A 17,666-nucleotide genomic window follows, 5' to 3' on the forward strand; every position below is an offset into this window, starting at 1 on the left:
TTAGATAGCGGAGCAGACTGAATGAAAAAGTTGTCACTGAACACAAGACAAAGAGAGTCTTTATTTTGCTCACCCATAACCCATTCTGAAACACTCTAGCCTGCGTCCCAACTCACCTCTAACAACAAGTACGAGGAGCTGATGGAACTCTCTGTCACTGGGTTTGGGACTGTCCAATGAGCTGCCTCTTCCAGCGATCACACATTCTGCTATTTTGCACTCAGTCAGCGCCCAAATTTATTCTGCTGTTATCACCTACTCGGGGTGGATACTTCCTGCCGCAACGCCAGAAAACAGTCGCCCAGAGTAGGTGATAACAGCAGAATAAATAAGGCTGCTGTCTGAGATCAGAATAGCGTTATGCGTTCGCACTGGGAGAGGTAACTCATTGGATAATCCAAAGCTGAATGACAAAGTGTTCAACCAGCACCTCTTGGTTGATGCTGGGGGTGAGTGTGTAGGCCATCAAGAGAGTTTCAGAATTATGTATGGATTAATGACTGGAATCTCTGGGCTATCTATGATTCCCTGCATGGTCCTTGGAGTTGAGTAGAGATGGGAGCTTAACTGAGGAAGAGGCCGGCTTGTAGAACGTCATGGTTTTAAGAGAGAGCAGGACATCGATGATGTCACGTCCATGAGAGTGACTGTGAAACTGATTGTTAACTTTCCATCGAGAGAGGGGTTCAGGGAGGAGGGTAAATGGGCAGCGAGTACAGAGGAAAGAGAATACGAGGAATTGGAGATGCAGTAATGTGAGGTGAGAATTCATAAGCTGCAATGGCAGAGGGAGAGCAACAGTGAAGATATCGAGGTGCCAATGGTGTGATGATGATTTGGTGAGGCCTGGTGAAGGGGGATGAGAGGGCAGGAATGCAGTGAGATTGCGAAAGAAGGAGAAAGGACGAGACAAATGAAAGGAAGCACTAAGGTGTGACATGGTTGCAAATGCCAGGCTGGCGCCATGACAGGCTGAGCAAGGTGGATGGCAGATGGAGAAGTGGGGGCTTCATTCACAGGGGAGGTGCTATCCACCCATGTCCAGGTTTCCAATATGGCCAAGGCCCGATATAATCACCAACAATCAGCATACAATCAGCCCCAATATCGATACAATCACCCCCAATCTCGATACAATCAACCCCAATCGTGATACAATCAACCCCAATCGTGATACAATCACCCACAATCTGGATACAATCACCCCCAATCTCGATACAATCAACCCCAATCTTGATACAATCAACCCCAATCTCGATACAATCACTCCAATCTCGATAAATCACCCATAACCTCGATACAATAACCCTCAATCTCAATACAATCACCCACAATCTCGATACAATCGCACCCAACCTCGACACAATTACTTCTAGCAGAGTCAAGCATGTGAAATCCACCCAACATCTCAAACTGCCTCTCCCCATCGACTCTGTCCAGAGCTCTCATGATTTTGAACCCCTCTATCAAACCTCCTGTCAACATGCCCTCCTCGAAGGGGAAAAGCCCCAGACTTTGCACGGCCTCCACGGAACTGAAGCTTCTTGTCTCTCGAGCGCCTCTGGTTATAAACTCAGTGCCACCCATTCATAAACCTTTGCATTCTTCCTAAGGAGTGCTGCCTAGAATGTGACACCATACTCAGGGTGAGTTACTTACCGAGCATAAACTCCCAGGCACCCTGAAGCAGAGACATGGACTCTGCTGAACGAATGCTTGAACTCTGAGTGTCGTGAGTCAACACCACAAAAATCACTGAACGCACAAATGTGTGGCTGCGGGCACTCATGCTTGTCTCAATGAACAACCACAGATGCTGTGTTGATTATGTAAACAGCTTTATTTTGAAGCCATCCCGACAGATGGCGAATACTTCATTAAATTCGGATGTTGGCGAATGATTTCTCTCTGCACTTATGAAGCGAGTTTACCATGTCTGTATGTGTAAAGGTGAGAAACTTTGCTCAGTTGCATTCAGAAGCTTAAATGGAGATGCCGGGGATTGGACCCGGGACCTCATACATGCGAAGCATGCGCTCTACCACTGAACTACATCCCCAACTTCGTTTACCTTGGTCATAATGAAGCTCTTTGACCATGTGCTATTTGCCTCCACCAATCATTGAACCTCTTTCCAGCTCTACCTGTGCCACCGCCCTCAATCAGCTTGCATTTCACCTCATTTCTATTCTTCCTCAGTTCAGATGAAGTATCATATGGACTCGAAACGTGAACTGTATGCCTCTCCACAGGTGCTGTCAGACCAGCTGTGATTTTCCAGCTATTTTTATTTTTTGTGTTGTTGCCGGCAATTTCACCCTCTGAAACTATTCTACAATTAAGTAAAAAGACTGCGTTCATGTGAAGCAATTATTTACTTCTTCCTCTTCCACTCACGAAGGGCAACAGGTGTAATCTGGTGGTATTAGGATGGTTGAGCCCCAGTCTCATCCACTGGAGACCTGGATTCAAGTCGAGAGTTAGGTAAAAAATTGTGGAATTGAAAACTCGTCTCCCAGTAACGGTGAGCATGAAAATGGCATCGATTGGTGTAAAAACACACCTGGTACACCAACACGCTTCAGGGAAGGAAAACCATCAACCTTATCAGGCCTGTCCTACTTGTGACTTTCCACACATAGCAAAGCGGTTGTCTATTAACTGTCCTCTGAAAGGGCCCAGCAAGCCACTCAGCTCAAGGGCAATTAGGGAAGGGTAACAAAGTCACATCTTGCCAGTGACGGCCACATCCCATGGAAGAACAAAGGAAATATAAAATTAGTCCATTGCATTGGCTGCTGAGAGTGTGGACTCCTCTACTTTATGATAACTCAACAAAGGCTAGGTGATCACTTTGTAGAACATTTCTGCTCCACCCACAAACATGGCCCCGCCCAGGCTGCTATTCCAGTCCAGCATCTTGCTCTCATGCTCACTTTTCAGTCCTCGGCCTGATGCAATGTTCCAGTGAAGCACAATAAAGTTCTCAGAAATGAACCTCACCTTCCAATTTGATGTCTTCCAGCCTTATGGTATCAAAACTGATGTCAACATCTTCAGTCAATGAACTTTGTCCTTTATTTGTATTATTGTCCCCGATTTTCAGTCTATATCATTTTCTGATATTTTGCTTTCAGGCAGCACAGTCCTTTATTCTCCTATTACCACATACTGCTATTTTGCTTTCAGAAAGCGCTGACCTTTAATCTGCTATTATCACCTGCTCTGGACCAATGCTTTGTACCTTTACCCATACCACACACCCTCAAAAGCTTAATCCCACCTGGAGAATTTCAAACATGAAGCACCGGAAATGAGGGGAAAATGTTTCTAATTCGACAACACATTCGTGGACTTTGGAGAGGAGAGGGAGTTTGGAGATGGGAGCGGTGTCTTTCAGGTCATTATCTCTACCTTTATTAGTGAAGTGACATGACTAAACAGGTTTGAAACGGATGATGGTGCCTCAAGAGAGAACCCTGAACAATATTGACTGACCTGGGAACCAGGATGGGTTGTTTGAGGGTCAGGATTTTAGTGGGAGCAGAGCCCAGGGTACAAGAGGTGGGGTTCATGGAAAGGATGAGTTCCCCGGTTCCCGGAACAGCACAACTTTGCCCTCTCTGGAGAGTCACTGACAACAACTCCTGCATCCCCCTTTTCGATTGCACGTCTCCACACGTTTCAGAACTAATAGTCCTAAAGAAGTGTTGCTGGACAGAAAGAGGCCGATAACAATTTAGCCCTTTGAAGCTGAAATGAGAACAGAAAGAGTTGAAAAACTCCTCAGAACTGGCAGCGCCAGTGGAGAGAGAATAAGGTGGTTTTCAGAGCCGAATATGTGTCCTCTTCCGAAGAGAGGAGCGAGATTGGGGAACGATGGGATCTGTTCTGGTCACAAAATGACAGAGGAACAGCTGGGACTATGGTGGTGAGGGATAATTTAGATAGCGGAGCATATTGAATGAAAAAGTTGTCACTGAACACAAGACAAAGAGATTCTTTATTTTGCTCACCCATAACCCATTCTGAAACACTCTAGCCTGCGTCCCAACTCACCTCTAACAACAAGTGCAAGGAGCTGATGAAACTCTCTGTCATTGGGTTTGGGACTGTCCAATGAGCTGCCTCTTCCAGCGATCACACATTCTGCTATTTTGCACTCAGTCAGCACCCACATTTAATCTGCTGTTATCACCTACTCGGGGTGAATACTTCCTGCCGCAAAGTCAGAAAACTTTCACCCAGAGTAGGTGATAACAGCAGAATACACGTGGCTGCTGTTTGAGAACAGAATAGCGTTGTGCGTTCGCACTGGGAGAGGCAACTCATTGGACAATCCAAAGCTGAATGACAAAGCGTTCAACCAGCTCCTCGTAGTTAATGCTGGGGGTGAGTGTGTAGGCCAACAAGAGAATTTCAGAATTATGTATGGATTAGTGAGTGGAATCCCTGGGCTATCTGTGATTTCCTGCATGGTCCTTGGAGCTGAGTAGAGAAGGGAGCTTAATTGGGGAAGAGGCCGGCTTGTAGAACGTCATGGTTTTAAGAGAGAGCAGGACATCGATGATGGCACGTCCAAGAGAGTGACTGTGAAACTGATTGTTAACCTTCCATCGATAGAGGGGTTCAGGGAGGAGGGTAAATGGGCAGCGAGTACAGAGGAAGGAGAATATGAGGAATTGGAGATGCAGTAACGTGAGGCGAGAATTCATACGCTGCAATGGCAGAGGGAGAGCAACAGTGAAGATATCGAGGTGCCAATGGTGTGATGATGATTTGGTGAAGCCTGGCGAAGGGGGATGAGAGGGCAGGAATGCAGTGAGATTGCAAAAGAAGGAGAAAGGGTGAGACAAATGAAAGGAAGCACTAAGGTGTAGCATGGTTGCAAATGCCAGGCAAGCACCATGAAAGGCTGAACGGCGTGGTTGGCAGATGGAGAAGTGGGGGCTTCATTCACAGGGGAGGTGCTATCCACCCATGTCCAGGTTTCCAATATGGCCAAGGCCCGATATAATCACCAACAATCAGCATACAGCCACCCCCAATATCGATACAATCACCCCCAATCTCGATACAATCAACCCCAATCGTGATACCATCAACCCCAATCGCGATACAATCACCCACAATCTGGATACAATCAACCCCAATCTCAATACAATCAATCCCAATCTTGATACAATCAGCCCCAATCTCAATACAATCACCCCAATTTCGATAAATCACCCATAATCTCGATACAATAACCCACAATCTCGATACAATCACCCACAATCTCGATACAATCGCACCCAATCTCGACACAATTTCTTCTAGCAGGGTCAAGAATGTGAAATCCACCCAACATCTCAAACTGCTTCTCCCCATCGACTCTGTCCAGAGCTCTCATGCTTTTTAACCCCTCTATCAAACCACCTGTCAACATTCCCTCCTCGAAGGGGAAAAGCCCCAGACTTTGCATGGCTTCAACGGAACTGAAGCTTCTTGTCTCTCGAGCGCCTCTGGTTATAAACTCAGTGCCACCCATTCACAAACCTTCGCATTCTTCCTAAGGAGTGCTGCCTAGAATGTGACACCATACTCAGGGTGAGTTACTTACCGAGCACAACCTCCCAGGCACCGTGAATCAGCGACATGGACTCTGCTGAACGAGTGCTTGAACTCTGAGTGTCGTGAGTCAACACCACAAAAATCACTGAACGCACAAATGTGTGGTTGCGGGCACTCATGCTGGTCTCAATGAACAACCAAAGATGCTGCTTTGATTATGTAAAAAGCTTTATTTTGAAGCCATCCCGACAGATGGCGCATACTTCATTGAATTCAGATGTTGGCGAATGATTTCTCTCTGCACATATGAAGCGAGTTTACCATGTCTGTATGTGTAAAGGTGAGAAACTGTGCTCAGTTGCATTCAAAAGATTAAATGGAGATGCCGGGGATTGAACCCAGGACCTCACACAGGCAAAGCATGCGCTGTACCACTGAGCTACATCCCCAACAGCGTTGGTGTGTGTCATAATGAAGCTCTTTGACCATGTCTTATTTGCCTCCACCAATCATTGAACCTCTTTCCAGCTCTACCTCTGCCACCGCCCTCAATCAGCTTGTATTTCACGTCAATTCTATTCTTCCTCAGTTCAGATGAAGTATCATATGGACTCGAAACGTATGCCTCTCCTCCTGTGCTGTCAGACCAGCTGTGATTTTCCAGCTATTTTTATTTTTGTGTAGTTACCGGCAATTTCACCCTCTGAAACTATTCTACAATTAAATAAAAAGACTGCGTTCAGGTGAAGCAATTATTTACTGCTTCCTCTTCCACTCACGAAGGGTAACAGTTGTAATCTGGTTAGATTAGGTTGGTTGAGACCCAGGCTCATTCACTGGGGACCTGGATTCAAGTCGAAAGTTAGGTAACAAATTGTGGAATTGAAAACTCGTCTTCCAGTAACGGTGTGCATGAAAATGGATCCGATTGGTGTAAAAACCCATCTGGTTCACGAACACCCTTCAGGGAATGAAAACCATCATCCTTATCAGGCCTGTCCTACATGTGACTTTCCACACATTGCAATGTGATTGTCTGTTAACTGTCCTCTGAAAGGACGCAGCAAGCCACTCAGTTCAAGGGTAATGAGGGAGGTGTAACAAAGTCACATCGTGCCAGTGATGGCTACAACCCATGAAACAACAAAGGTAATATAAAATTCCAGCATTGCATTCACTGCTGACAATGTGGACTCCTCTACTTTAGAATAACTCAACAAAGGTTGCGTGACCACTTTGTAGAACACGTCTGCTCAGTCCACAAATATTTCTCCGCTCCGGTTGCGATTCCATTTCAGTATCTTGCTCTCATGGACACATTTCAGTCCTCGGCCAGATGCAATGTTCCAGTGAAGCCCAATAAAGTTCTCGGAAAGGAACATCACCTTCCAATTTGGCGTCTTCCAGCCTTATGGTATCAAAACTGATGTCAACATTATCAGTCAATGAACTCTGTCCTCTATTTGTATTATTGTCCCCGATTTTCAGTCTATATCATTTTCTGATATTTTGCTTTCAGGCAGCACAGACCTTTAGTCTCCTATTACCACATACTGCTATTTTGCTTTCAGAATGCGCTGACCTTTAATCTGCTATTAACACCTGCTCTGGACCAATGCTTTGTACCTTTACTCAAAGCACACGCCCCCAAAAGCTTAATCCCACCTGAGAATTTCAAACATGAAGCACGGGAAATGAGGGGAAAATGTTTCTAATTCGGCAACATATTCGTGGACTTTGGAGAGGAGAGGGAGTTTGGAGATGGGAGCGGTGTCTTTCAGATGCAGAGAGTTCATTATCTCTACATTTTTTAGTGAAGTGACATGACTAAACTGGTTTGAAACGGATGATGGTGCCTCAAGAGTGAACCCTGAACAATATTGACTGACCTGGGAACCAGGATGGGAGGTTTCATGGTCAGAATTTTAGTGGGAACAGAGCCCAGGGAACAAGAGGTGGGGCTCATGGAAAGGATGAGTTCCCCGATTCCCAGAACAGCACAACATCGCCCTCACTGGAGAGTCACTGACAGCAACTCCTGCAAACCCCTTTTGGATTGCACGTCTCCACACGTTTCAGAACTAATAGTGCTAAAGATGTGTTGCTGGACAGAAAGAGGCTGATAACAATTTAGCCCTTGGAAGCTGAAATGAAAACTGAAAGAGTTGAAAAACTCGTCAGACCTGGCAGCACCAGTGGAGAGAGAAGCAGGTGGTTTTCAGAGCCGAATGTGGGTCTTCTTCCGAAGAGAGGAGCGAGATTGGGGTGTGATGGAATCTGTGCTGGTCACAAAATGACAGAAGAACAGCTGGGGCTAAGGAGGTGAGGGATAACTCAGATAGCGGGGCATATTGAATGAAAACGTTGTCATTGAACACAAGACAAAGAGAGTCTTTATTTTGCTCCCGCATGACCTATTCTGAAACATTCTAGCCTGCGTCCCAACTCACCCCCAAAAGCAAAGGTGAGGAGCTGATGGAACTATCTGTCATTGGGTTTGCGACTGTCCAATGAGCTGCCAGTGATCACACATTCTGTTATTTTGCACTCCGTCAGCGCCCACCTTTATTCTGCTGTTATCACCTACTCGGCGTAAATACTTCCTGCCGCAAAGCCAGAAAACAGTCGCCCAGAGCAGGTGATAACAGCAGAATAAACGTGGCTGCTGTTTGAGAGCAAAATAGCGGAATGCTTTCACAATGGAAGAGGCAGCTCATTGGACAGTTTAAAACCAAATGACAAAGAGTTCAATCAGCTCCTCGTAGTTGTTGCTGGGGGTGAGTGTGTAGGCCAGCGAGAGTGTTTCAGAGTAAGGTATGGATTAGTAAACGGAATCCCTGGGCTATCTTTGATTCTCTGCATGGTCCTTGAAGTTGAGCAGAGATGGGAGCTTAACCGGGGCAGAGGCCGGCTTGAGGAAAGCCATGGTTTTAAGAGAGAGCAGGACATCAATGATGGCACATCCAAGAGAGTGACTGCGAAACCGATTGGCAAACTTCCAGCGAGAGGGTGTTTCAGAGAGGAGGATAAACGGGCTGCATCTTCAGGGGAAAGAGAATACGAGGATTTGGAGATGCAGTAACGTGAGGAGTGAAGTCGCACACTGCTGTGGCAGAGGGAGAGTAGCAGTGAAGATATCTAATGCCAAAGTTTTGATAATGATTTGATGAAGCCTGGCGAAGGGGGATTTTGGATGATAGGGCAGGAATGCAGTGAGATTGCCAAAGAAGGAGAAAGGGCGAGACAAATGCAAGGAAGCAAAAAGGTGTGATATGGTTACAAATGCCAGGGTAGCGTCATGACAGGCTGGGCTGGGTGGATGGCAGATGGAGAAGTGGAGGCTTCATTCACAGGGAAGTTGCAATCCACTCATGTCCAGGTTTCCAATATGGCCAAGGCCCCGATATAATCACCAACAATCAGCATACAATCACGCCCAATATCGATACAATCACCCCCAATATCGGTACAATCGCCCCCAATCTCGATACAATCACACCCAATCTCGAAATAATTACTTCTAGCAGAGTCATGAATGTGAAATCCACCTAACATCTCAAATGCTGGGAAATGTTTCTTCCCATCGACTCTGTCCAGACCCCTCTATCAAACCTCCTGTCAACATTCCCTCCTCGAAGGGGAAAAGCACCAGACTCTGCACCGCCTCCGCGGAACTGAAGCTTCGTGTCTCTCGAGCGCCTATGGTTATAAACTCTGTGCAACCCATTCATAAACCTTCGCATCCTTCCCAAGGAGTGCTGCCTAGAATGTAGCACCATATTCAGGGTGAGTTACTTACCGAGCACAAACTTGCAAGCACTGTGAACCAGCGACATGGACTCTGCTGAACGACAGCTTGAACTCTGAGTGTTGTGAGTCAACAAGCACACAAAACAGTGAACTCACAAATGTGTGGTTGCGGGTACTCATGGTTGTCTAAATGAACAACCACAGATGCTGCTTTGATTTTGTAAACAGCTTTATTTTAAAGCCATTCCAACAGATGGCACATCCTTCATTGAATTCGGATGTTGCCGAATAATCTCTTTCTGCACATATGAAGCGAGTTTACCATGTCTGTGTGTGTCAAGGTGAGAAACTGTGCACAGCTGCATTCAAAACATCAAATGGAGATGCCGGGGATTGAACCCGGGACCTCATACATGCGAAGCGTGCGCTCTACCACTGAGCTACATCCCCAACGGTGCTTTCTTTGATCATAATGAAGCTCTTTGACCATGTCCTATTTGCCTCCACCAATCATTGAACCTCTTTCCAGCTCTACCTGTGCCACCGCCCTCAATCAGCTTGTATTTCACCTCATTTCTATTCTTCCTCAGTTCTGATGAAGTATCATATGGACTCGAAACGTGAACTGTATGCCTCTCCACAGGTGCTGTCAGACCAGCTGAGATTTTCCAGCTATTTTTATTTTTGTGCAGTTACCGGCAATTTCACCCTCTGAAACTATTCTACAATTAAGTAAAAAGACTGCGTTCAGGTGAAGCAATTATTTACTGCTTCCTCTTCCACTCACGAAGGGTAAGAGTTGTAATATGGTTGTATTAGTTTGGTTGAGCCCCAGGCTCATCCACTGGGGACCTGGATTCAAGTCGAAATTTAGGTAGCAAATTGTGGAATTGAAAACTCGTCTTCCAGTAACGGTGAGCATGAAAATGGCAGCGATTGGTGTAAAAACCCACCTGGTTCACGAACACCCTTCAGGGAAGGAAGATCTTCATCCTTATCAGGCCTGTCCTACTTGTGACTTTTCACACATAGCAATGCCGTTGTCTGTTAACTGTCCTCTGAAAGGGCCCAGCAAGCCACTCAGCTCAAGGACAATTAGGGAAGGGTAATAAAGTCACATCGTGCCAGTGACGGCCACATCCCATAAAAGAACAAAGGAAATATAAAATTCTACCACTGCATTCGCTGCTGACAATGTGGACTCCTGTACTTTAGGATAACTCAACAAAGGCTGGGTGACCACTTTGTAGAACATCTCTGCTCAGTCCACAAAAGTGGTCCCGCCCCGTTTTCTATTCCAGTTTAGCATCTTGCTCTCATGCTCACATTTCAGTCCTCGGCCTGATGCAATGTTCCAGTGAAGCCCAATAAAGTTCTCAGAAAGGAACCTCACCTTCCAATATGGCGTGTTCCAGCCTTATGGTATCATAACTGATGTCAACCTCTTCAGTCAATGAACTCTGCCCTCTATTTGTATTATTTTCCCCGATTTTCAGTCTATATAATTTTCTGATGTTTTGCTTTCAGGCAGCACTGACCTTTATTCTCCCATTACCACATTCTGCAATTTTGCGCTAACCTTTAATCTGCTATTAACACCTGCTCTGGACGAATGCTTTGTACCTTTTCTCATACCAATCCCCCTCTCTTTCCCATTTGTTCCATGACATCTTTGTAATTTAATGTCCCCAGCCCTCTAATCAATCCATGACCAACTGTTTTCTTTTACACCTTCCCCCTCACCTTGCATCCAGCAGCCGATAACCCACCAAATTCCACCACTCCTGATTTCAGAAGAAACGTCATATTGAATGTGAAATGTTAACCCTGTTTCTATCCACACAGGTTCCTCTAGAACTGCTGAGATATTTCCAGCACTTTTTTTTCTTTTTATTTCTGCCTTAAAGTGCCTGTTCTGTGAAGAACTTCCATGTATCTGCCATTTCCCAGTTATAAAGGTAATTGTGCATCGTTTACCCTTGTCACTGGCACGTATGGATTCGCTGGTGAATTTGCAATGGCCTCTTTTCGACTGAGTATCAAAGGCTGAATCCCACGTGGAGAATTTCAAACATGAAGCTCGGGAAATGACGGGCAAATGTTTTGAAGTTGGCAACACATTCAGGGACTTTGGAGAGGAGAGGGAGATTGGAGATGGGAGCGGTGTCTTGCAGGTGCAGAGAGTTTATTATCTCTGCGTTTTTTTCCAGAAATGACATGACTAAACTGGTCTGAAACGGAAGATGGTGTCTCAGGAGAGAACTCTGAATAATATTGACTGATCTGGGAGGCAGGATGAGAAGTTGGGTGGTCAGCAATTTATTGGGAACAGAGCCCAGGGAACAGGAGGCGGGGCTCATGGACAGGAGGAGTTCCTCAGTTCCTGGAACAGCTCAACAGCGCCCTCCCTGGAGAGTCACTGACAGAAACTCCAGCATCCGCCTGCTGGGCTGCACATGTCCACAGGTTTCAGAGCTAACAGGCCTGTATAAGAGTTGGGGGACATAAAGAGGGTGATAACAATGAAGCCCTTGGAAGATGAGGTGCAAACAGAAAGAGCTGAAAAACTCTTCAGAACTGGCGGCAACAGTGGAGAGAAAAGCTTGTGCTTTTTAGAGCCGAAAATGAGTCTTCTTCCGAAGAGAGGAGAGAGATAGTGGTGTGATGGATTCTGTTCTGTTGTAAAAAAGGACAGCTGGGGCTAAGGAGGTGACGGGAAAATTAGATAGCGGGGCAGATTGAATGTATAAGATGTCATTGAAAACAGTACAACAAGACTCTTCCTTTCACTCACCCATAAGCTATTCTGAAACACTCTAGCCTACCTCCAAACTCACCCCCAACAACAAGTGCGAGGATCTGATGGAACTATCTGTCATGGGATTGGGACCGTCCAATGAGCTGCCTCTTCCAGCGCTCACACATTCTGCTATTTTGTTCTCAGACAGAGCCCACGTTTATTCTGCTGTTATAACCTACTCTGGGAGAATGCTTCCTGCTGCAAAGCCACAAAGCATTCACACAGATTAGATGATAACAGCATAATAAATGTGGCCGCTGTCTGAGAGCATAATAGCGGAATGTGTTCACACTGGATGAGGCAGCTCATTGGACAATCCAAAGCCTAATGACAAAGAGTTCAATCAGCTCCTCGCACTTGTTGCTGGGGGTGAGTGTGTCGGCCGGCGAGAGTGTTTCCGAATAAGGTGTGGATTAGTGAATGGAAGCCCTGGGCTACCTGTGCATTCCAGCATGGTCCTGGAATGGAGAATGGTTTCATTCGATGAGGGAGCGACCTTACATTGTTTCACATGCTCCAACACACCCTGGCAGTGGACATCTTAACCAGTTAGTCACCATATCCTTTCAGGTCTGTGTCCCTTAGTTTTAAGCAGAAATGGGAGCTGTATTGGAGCAGTGGCCGTCGTGAGCAAAATAATGGTTTTAAGAAAGTGCAGGACATCGAAATGACCTAACAGAATGACTGTGAAACTGATTGGTAACTTTCCATCGAGAAAGTGGTTCGGGGGTTAAGAGGGCAGGGAGTGCAGAGGAAAGAGAATCCGAGGAATTGGCGATGCAGTCACGGGAGGCCAGTAGTCACACACTGCCGGGGCAGAGGGAGAGCAGCAGTGAAGATATCTAGTCGCCAATATGTTGATGATAGTTTTGAGAGAGCTGGCGAATGGGGATTTTGAATGAGAGGGAGGAACATAGTGAGCTTGTCTAAGAAAGAGAAATTGCGAGAGAATTGAAAGGACACCTCAAGGTGCGATGTGGTTATCAGTACCAAGCTGGCGCCATGACAGGCTGGGCTGGGAGAATGGGAGAGGGAGAAGGGGAAGCTTCATTCACAGGAAAGGTGCCAACCACGTCCAGGTTTCCAATAAGGCCAAGGCCCCGATATAAGAACCAACAATCTCGATACATTCACCCCAATCTCGATACAATCACCCTCGATCTCGATACAATCACCCCTGATAGGACCATGAATGTCGAAACCTCTCTGCATCTCAAACATAGGGAACTGTTTACCACTTCGACTCTGTCTAGAACTTCATGATTTTGAATGCCTCTATCAAACCCCCTGTCAAAATTCCCTCCTGGAAGGGGAAAAGCCCCAGAATCTGCACCACCTCCACGGGACTGAAGTTCCTTGTCCCTGGAGCGGCCCTGGTTACAACTTCAGTGCAACCCATTCTGAAACCTTCGCCTCCTTCCTCAAGAGTGCTGCCAAGAATGTGACACCATACTCTGGGTTAGTCCGTTACCGCAGGTTACTTACCCAGGCACTGTGTAGCAGAGGACATGGTCTCAGCTGAACAAGTACTTGAACTCTCAGTGTGGTGAGCCACAAGATAAACTGTGAGCCCTCACGGTAACCTCAATAAGGAACCACAGGTTCAGCTTTGCTTTTGTGAATCGCTCTTTCGGAAGCAATTCCAACAGATGGCGCATCCTTCATTGAATTCAGCTGTTGACCAATGTTCGCTTTCTGCATATATGAAGAGAGTTTAATGTGTCTGTGTGTACAACGGCACACTTTTTGTGTATGGCACCACAGCATTCAAAAAGAGAACTGGAGAGGCCTGGGATGGAAACCAGGGCCTCATACTTGCCAAGTATGGGCTCGACCACTGAGCTACATCCCCACATGCCAACAATTGCAAATGCATGTGTAGTTAAAGCTCATTTGACATTTCAAGCCATTTCTCCTATTCTGTGAAAACACTGACATACCAAAACCACAAATATAAACAGGCATAAGTGCATCTGTGTAATTGAAGGTCATTTCAACATTCGGGGCTTTTCTACCATTAAATAAAATCTCTCCTTTTAGGTGAAGCCACGATTTACTTGTACCTTTTCCAATCACGAAGTGATACAGTGGTAATGTGCTTGGACTAGTATTTTTGAAGCCCAGGCTCAACCACTGGGGACACAGGTTCAAATCGAAATTGCTAAAACCCACCTGGTTCACTGACTCCTTCAGGGAAGGAAAACCTTCATCCTTATTAGGCCTGGCCTATTTGTGACTTTAAACCCATAAATATGTGTCTGACTCTTAACTGCCCTCTGAAATGGCTCTGCAAGTCACTCAGTTCAAGGTCAATTAGGGATGGGTAACAAAAGCTTCTCCTCCCAGTGGTGCTCACATCCCATGAAAGAACAAAAGGAAATATAAAATTAGTCCATTGCATTCACTGCGGACAGTGTGGACTCTTGTCCATTGGGAAGACTCAACGCAGGCTGGTTGACTACTTTGTAGAACATCTCTGCTCAGTCCACAAACATGGCCCCGCTCCGGTTGCTATTCCAGTCCAGCATCTTGCTCTTTTGCTCACATTTCAGTCCTCAGCCGGATGTAATGTTCCAGTGCAGAACAACAAAGCTGTGGGAAAAGAAACTCATCTTCCGATTTGGCGTCTCCCAGCCTTATGGACTCAAAACTGAATTCAACATTTTCAGCCCATAAACTCTGCCCTGTATTTGTATTATTTTCCCCGTTTTTCAGTCTGTATCATTTCCTCATGATTTGATTTCAGGCAGCACTGACCTTTATTCTCTTATTAACACATTCTGCTATTTTGCATTCAGAAAGCGCTGACCTTTAATCTGGTACTAAAACCTGCTCTGGACCAATGCTTTGTACATTTACTCAGACTATTCCCACTCTCTTTCCCATTTGTTCTATGGCATCTTTGTAATTTAATGTCGCCTGACCTCTAACCAATCCATGACACTCTTTTATCCGTTCCACCTTACAGCTACCCTTCCATCCAACAGCTGAAAACCCATCACGTTTCACCACTCCTGATTTCAGAAGAAACACCATATTGAATGTGAATTGTTAATTTTGTTTCTATCCGCACACATGCTGCTAGACCTGCTGAGATTATTCCAGTACTTATCTTCTTTTTATTCCTGCCTTAAAATGTCTGCTTTGTGAAGAGCTTTCATGTATCTGCCATTTCCCAGTTATAAAGGTAATTATGCATTGTTTACCCTTGTCACTGCCACATATGCCGCGAAGCCACTTATCATTCGCCCAGAGTAGGTGATAACAGCTCGGAAAATGATGGGCAATCGTATTGAAGTCGGCAACAGATTCAGGGATTTTGGAGAGGAGAGGGAGGTAGGAGATGGGACCGGTGTCTTACAGGTGCAGAGAGCTCTTTATTGCGACATCTTTTCGAGAAGTGACATGACTAAACAGGTTTGAAACAGATAGCGGTGCCTCAGGAGAGTACTCTGAAAAATATTCACTTACCAGGGAGCCAGGATGTGAAGTTGGGTGTTCAGAAATTTAGTGGGAACAGAGCCCAGGGAACAGGAGGCGGGGCTCATGGACAGGATGAGTTCCTCGGTTTTCGGAGCAGCTCAACAGCGCCCTCCCTGGAGAATCACTGACAGCAACTGCTGCATCCCCCTGCTGGAAAGTACATGTCCTCAAGGTTCAGAACTAATCGGCCTAAACAAGTGTTGGTGGACAGATAATAACAATGTAGCCCTTGGAAGCTGAAGTGAAAACAGAATGAGTTGCAAAAACTCGTCAGAACCGGCAGCACCAGTATAGAGAGAAGCAGGTGGTTTCCAGAGCCGAATATGAGTCTTCTAACAAAGAGCGGAGAGAGATAGGGGTGTGATGGATTCTGTGCTGTTGAAAAAAAGGACAGCTGGAGCTAAGGAGGTGACAGGTAAATTAGATAGCAGGGCAGATTGACTGTATAAGATGTCATTCAACACAGTACAACAAGACTCTTCCTTTCATTCACCCACAAGCTATTCTGAAACACTCTAGCCTGCCTCCAAACTCACCCCCAACAACAAGTGCGTGGAGCTGATGGAACTATCTGTCATTGGGTTTGGGATTGTCCAATGAACTGCCTCTTCCAGCGCTAACACATTCTGCTATTTTGCTCTCAGACACAGCCCACCTTTATTCTGCTGTTATCACCTACTCTGGGAGAACGCTTCCTGCCGCAAAGCCACAAAGCATTCGCCCAGAGTAGTTGATAAGAGCAGAATAAATGTGGGTGCTGTCTGAGAGGAAAATAGCAGAATGTGTTCGCACTGGAAGAGGCAGCTCATTGGACAATCCAAAGCCAAATGACAAAGAGTTCAATCAGCTCCTTGCACATGTTGTTGGGGGTGAGTGTTTACGCCGGCGAGAGTGTTTCCGAATAAGGTGTGGATTAGCGAATGGAATCCCTGCGCTATCTGTGCATCCCAGCATGGTCCTAGAATGGAGAATGGTTTCATTCGACGAGGGAGCGACCTTCCATTGTTTCAGGTGCTCCAACACATCCTGGCAGTGGACATCTTAACCAGTTACTCACCAGATCCTTTCAGGCCTGTGTCCCTTAGTGTTAAGCAGAGATGGGAGCTGTATTAGGGCAGTGGCCGGCGTGAGCAAAATAATGGTTTTAAGCGAGTGCAGGACAGTGAAATGGCCTAAGAGAGTGAATGCGAACTGATTGGTAACATTCCATCGAGAAAAAGGTTCAGGCAGCGTAAGAGGGCAGCGAGTGCAGAGGAAAGACAATCCCAGGAAATGGCGATGCAGTCATGTGAGGCCAGTAGTCACACACTGCCGGGGCAGAGGGAGAGCAGCGCCTAGTTGGCAATAAGTTGTTGATAGTTTGGAGACCGCTGGCGAAGGGGAATTTTGGATGAGAGGGAGGAACACAGTGAGGTTGCCAAAGAAGTAGAAAGTGCGAGCCAAATGAAAGGACACACCAAGGTGTGACCTGGTTGCAAATGCCAGGTTAGCAACATGACAGATTGGGCTGAGTGGATGGGAGAGGGAAAAGTAGAGGCTTCATTCACAGGGAAGGTGCGAACCACGTCCAGCTTTCCAATAAGTCCAAGGCCCCGATAACCTCAATGAAGAGCCACTGGCGCGGCTTTGCTTCTGTGAACAGCTCTTTTGAACGTAATTCCGACAGACAGAGAATCCTTTATTGAATTCGGTTGTTGACCAATGCTCGCTTTCTGCACATATGAAGTGAGTTGATCACCTGTGTCTATACAACGTCACACTGTGTGCAAATTGCACCACTGCAGTCGGACGGAAAAGTGGAAACGGCGGAGATCGAACCCGGGACCTCACACATGCAAAGCATGCGCTCTACCACTGAGCTACATCCCCAGACACTGATGCGCGAAAATGCATGTGTATTTAAAGCCCGTTTAACCTTTCAAGCCTGTTCTCTTCAGTAAAACACTCACACACCAAAACCACAATCATGAACAAGCACAAATGCATATGTGTAGTTAAAGGTCATTTCACCATTCGGGGCTGTTCTACCATTAAGTAAAATCACTCCTTTCAGGTGAAGCAACGATTTACCTGTAGCTTT

At 46.1% G+C, this 17,666-nt stretch overlaps 4 non-coding genes across 4 annotated transcripts; all 4 read right to left on the minus strand.

Annotated features, from left to right (window-relative positions):
- Positions 1 to 1,987: 1,987 nt before the first annotated feature.
- trnaa-cgc lies at positions 1,988 to 2,059 on the minus strand. The gene has a single exon. It is a non-coding gene; the product is annotated as a tRNA-Ala (tRNA).
- A 3,871-nt stretch (positions 2,060 to 5,930) lies between these two features.
- On the minus strand, positions 5,931 to 6,002 carry trnaa-ugc. Its single transcript has one exon. It is a non-coding gene; the product is annotated as a tRNA-Ala (tRNA).
- Positions 6,003 to 9,681: 3,679 nt separating this feature from the next.
- On the minus strand, positions 9,682 to 9,753 carry trnaa-cgc. The gene has a single exon. It is a non-coding gene; the product is annotated as a tRNA-Ala (tRNA).
- Positions 9,754 to 17,383: 7,630 nt separating this feature from the next.
- trnaa-ugc lies at positions 17,384 to 17,455 on the minus strand. Its single transcript has one exon. It is a non-coding gene; the product is annotated as a tRNA-Ala (tRNA).
- Between the last annotated feature and the right edge of the window lie 211 nt (positions 17,456 to 17,666).

This window comes from Carcharodon carcharias, chromosome 39, assembly GCF_017639515.1.
Source record: "Carcharodon carcharias isolate sCarCar2 chromosome 39, sCarCar2.pri, whole genome shotgun sequence".
NCBI classification, from domain to species: Eukaryota; Metazoa; Chordata; class Chondrichthyes; order Lamniformes; family Lamnidae; genus Carcharodon; species Carcharodon carcharias.